Here is a 4,955-nt window from a genome sequence, read left to right as displayed (position 1 = left end):
TTATTATTATTATTATTATTATTATTATTATTATTATTATTATTATTGTTATTATTATTATTACGTAATTTTCACGCGAATACTTTCGTTTCCCAAATCACCTTTTTATTTCATATCATTTTTTCCCCCACTTCCATCGCTTGAAAATTGCGATTATTAGAAAAAATTCGTATCGATAATTTAATTAAGCGATGCGTATAATGATACTCGGTAAGAGGAAGAGTGAATATCGCTTTAGCGCCGAAATATTTTTACTTACTAAACACCTTATATGAGTATATCCTTTTCTCATGAAACTGAGAAAAAATGTTTTTTATCATGGTTCATCACAGAGCATTTTACGTTGGCGTTATACGCACTGTTACATATTGCCTGCGAAGTACTCGTAAGAATGTGTTGGTCGAGCGACGATAAAAAAGAAAAAGAGAAAAGTAGTTGGTCGGATAGTTGGCGCGCTTGAGTCGAGGCGCGTATATATATAGCATATATATATATATATATAGATTCATGTGCAATTGTAAAACGCGTCCATTTGTGGACTAATCGAGATTAATTGGATGAAGATATTTTTTTTCATGGAAACTACCAGTACCTTCAAAATATATAATTAACATATATATATATATACGTATAATTGAAGCCATCGATGAAAATTTCACGGATGTATCGCGAAGTTGAAAGCTGGTTTCAATGAATTTTAACCGACATCAAAATTTGTGTTGATGATTTTTTAACGATTTTGTAACGATTTCGAAACAATTTCGAAACAATTTCAGATCAATTTCTCGATCACAAAATTAAGCAATTAAAAAAGTTACCTGAATACACCGCGCCACTTTCAAGATCACGTTCACTTACAAACAATAATTACACACAACGAACGTCAGATCAGTATTTACACGTTGCAAATATTATTTGAAGCGTTACACAGTTTTTCTCAAGAATTTTTTTTATAGAAATATTTAATATCGTATCATTACAATTTTGAAAGATTATTCTTCTTCCAGACGCATCATTAAAACAAACGTTTGATCGTTTGAGACGATCGTTATCGAGGCGTTACGAAGCAATGCCAATGCTGTGTTTTTTTTTTTTTTATCATTAAGTGAATGCACTTAAAATGCATGACATATTGCGAATAATAACGATGCTGGTGTGACGTCGTTCGCGCGTCCTCTTTAAGACCGTCGAACGTTTAATAACGCGAATGCACCAGCATCGACATATATTACATTACTTAACGATAATAACATCGTAGTCTAGATGGCGACACGAATGTTTTGCCAATCAGACTGTACGCCATTTATAAGCCGTTCGTACGCTATTGATGACAAGATCGCTTACTATTAATTATATTCCAAGTTAAGTAACATTCGATTGCTCGTACATCATACGAAAATCTATTTTATCGTTAGAGTATTGTATAAATTGATATATAATTATTATAATAATTCGATCTATCCTTGATCTCTCGANTTTTTTTTTTTTTTTTTTTTTTTTACGTATTTTACACGAACGAAGTGTTTCCATTCTTCCAGCTTGACGAAGTTCCAGCTTTAAGGTAATTCTAACTTTTAACTTTTTCTTTAACGTCTTTCCCGCGTTTTTTCTTCTCTTTGTCTTTTCTTCTTTTTCTTTTCTTTTTTTTTTCTTCAAGATTCTAATCTGACGATCGACGATTTCAGATTTTTCACGAAATGGAACGGAGGAGAGGATACGATTTCCGAAGCATGGAAGTTCGATTCAACAACGGAATATGTTCGAGTATTCGTCGGCGAGATACAAAATTTATCAGCAACAGGGAACGTGTTGGAAGCTCAGTAAACGTTTTATTCACAGATACACAACTGAGTATCTGTAAAACTACTGACCTACTGTTCACCTAGGTGAAATGTAATATATTATCGGAAATATATATTGATCTGACGTATCTCTACGAGGATAATTAACAGCTTGCCACTCCGTTGATCGATTTCAGGGGAATGCGTCAAATGTCAAGGGCAGGAATAGGATTTAACCGAGGATTTAAAATCTTGCGACGTAGAGAGTATTGAAATTATTCTTTCGAACAATATAATAACAGACTCTTTCAAATTTATTCCGTATACTCTTTCACACACGAATATGCTGTGACGATATGCTCGAAATAATTGAAATATAATGTTCAAAAATATCGTTCTGTGACGAACAACGGAAAAAGAAATAAAAAAAAAAAAAAAAAAAAAAAAAAAAAAAAAAAAAAAAAAAAAAAAAAAAAAAAAAAAAAAAGAAAAATCGTGTTCAGGGAAGATCGAAGAATTTCTTCCCTCTTTGTCCTCTTTTGCCTCTCTCTTCCTCTGTGCACACGTTTAGAGGTACATATATTTTATCATTGATCGATCGATGAAGCGAACTCTACGAATAATTTCGTGCTCAACGATGAATTCGATGAGAAAGGAACCGCGAAACCCAACAAAAGCCTCTCCCTGCAATTTAACCCGTGATCATTTTTTTTTTCTTCTTCCTGGTTCCAGATTACGCGAAAATGCGGTTCTACGTTAGCCGAATGCCCAAGGATCGAAGAAGATCTCGGGGACAGGGCCGATTCGCGTGCGACAATTGCGATCGCCGTTACCATCAAATGAAGAACCTGAGGAGGCACGTGATTAACGAGTGCGGTAAACAACCGATGCACCAGTGCACCTTCTGCCCTTATCGGGCAACCTACAGGTCCTACCTTCAGGTGCACATGATGAAGCACGCAAGATCTGGATTCACGCCTCGAACAGCTAGCGTCAGGCAACATAGAAACCCCTGAGACGGCTCTTCTTCCGTTTCTTATTATTATGATATCCCGATCTTTCATATCTCTCTCGCTCGTTGATCGATCGAATTGCGCGCGCCGCTGTAAATCGTCGTCGCTGTCTCTGCGTTGTAAAAAAAAAAAGTGGGAAATATGTTGACGATAACACGTACATACATACATACATACATACATACATACATACATACATATATACACAGGTATATACACGCACGCACTGTTTCTACTTTTAAATGTGATATGTGTCTATCCTCTTCTCTGTCGCACACACACACACATATACATACACATATATATATACATAAAGCACACGACAAAGACGTAGACAGGCATGCGCATAAATGATTAGAGACATTTACGTCATAAGTACGAGGGAACGAGGATCGATCATCCGTCGCCGATTCGTTATCCCTTCCGGGGCGCGAGAATGTCGAGAGCGCAAGATTATATAGAGCGAAAGAGGAAAATGGATGGAAGGAAGGAAGGAAGGAAGGAAGGAAGGAAGGAAGGAAAGGAATAGAAAGAATAGAAGGGATGGCGTATTTTTTTTTTTTTTCGCTTTCGTAATGATAACGAGACGAAAACAACAACAACAACAACAACAAGTGACACGAATCGAGTAAGAAAAAAAAGAAAGAATGTCTGTCACCGAGCTCTATACCAAAAAAAAAAAAAAAAAAAAAAAAAAAAAAAAAAAAAAAAAAAAAAAAAAAAAGAAAGAAAAAAAAATCGACTGTCTGTGGTCTGTGTCCGGTGCATTAAACCACAACCTGGCCGTTGCCGCCGCCTATCCTTCGAAAAACACACGTTCCAAAAATTTTTATCCCCCTTCGTTTTTTTTTTTTTTTTTTTTTTTTCTCTTTCTCTCTCTCTCTCTCTCTCTGTCTCTCTCTCGTTTCGAAAACGTCGGATCAACTCGAGGAAAGAAAACTCGTGAAAAATTTTCGAGATCGTCCGACTGCATTTATCTGTTGGGAAAATACGCAGTAGCCGCAACAATCGTTCCGGACTAATCGATCGTTGTTTCGTGTCTGTTTCAGCCAAGTCCCACTACCATCCGGTCATATCGGTGTTCAAACACACTTGCGCCACCTGCGGGAAAACTTACAAGCACAAACACCATCTGAAGAGGCATCACGATTTCGAGTGCGGGATAGATCCAAAGTTCAAGTGCGCGTTCTGCCCGCACAGAACGCGTTACAAAGACAGCCTGATGAAGCATATACTGGCGAGGCATCAGCATTTTCTCGATCAGAATCCACGATACAGATTGCAACAGGCCGATGTCCTCTCGGACGTGGAAGGGAACGTGCACGTTCAGGGAACGATGTTCGCCTCGTACCACGATTTCCCTCAAAATTTATAGAGAGGAAACATACATACGTATCATTTTACGTATCAACTTTTGCCGCGAACTTTTGCCGTAAACTTTTTTTCGAACATTTCGTAATACGAGACGTCCTTTCTTCTTCTTCTTCTTCTTCTTCTCCTTTTTCTTCCTTTTCCTTCTCTTTGTCTTCTTTTTCTTTTCTTTTCACGGCAATCGTGAGTCGTTTTTTGTATCCACGCGAATACATACACACATACACGTACATACATACATGCATATACACACACACACGTTGTAGAAAGCGCAGAAAAACGAGAAATAATGTAAATAAAGATCCTGTGTATTTTACATATTATTGTCCAATATATATATACACACATATATATATATATATATATATACAATTTCTGCGAATACGAATATTCGAATTACACGAGAAAATTAATTAATAAAAGGGAAATGTATATTAGCGATTATTCTTGCAGATCTCTATCTAGATCGACGAAGATCGCGCGCGCCAATTCAATTTTATCGATCTCCTTTGAGAGGGGGATATTCTAAAGGTGTTTTTATTTCGTTTGTTCGTTTCCAGACGCACAAAACTACAGCTCGTCGAATTGGACCGTGCCCACGTTGCCGCCCACGTCTCGCATAGTGACCAGGCATCTTCGCTCGATGACGTTTAAGGACGAGCAGGGCAAGATAGGGAACAGATGCGGGCCGAGAAAGTACCTGTGCACCGATTGCAATCGAAATTTCGCGCTGATGGCCTCGTTGAAACGTCACAGAACGTTCGAGTGCAACAGGCGGTTGCTAGTGCCC

Source organism: Apis dorsata, unplaced genomic scaffold, assembly GCF_000469605.1.
Source record: "Apis dorsata unplaced genomic scaffold, Apis dorsata 1.3 scaffold_326, whole genome shotgun sequence".
NCBI classification, from domain to species: domain Eukaryota; kingdom Metazoa; phylum Arthropoda; class Insecta; order Hymenoptera; family Apidae; genus Apis; species Apis dorsata.
The sequence above is the reverse complement of the archived record's forward strand: the minus strand, read 5'-3'. Positions refer to the sequence as shown.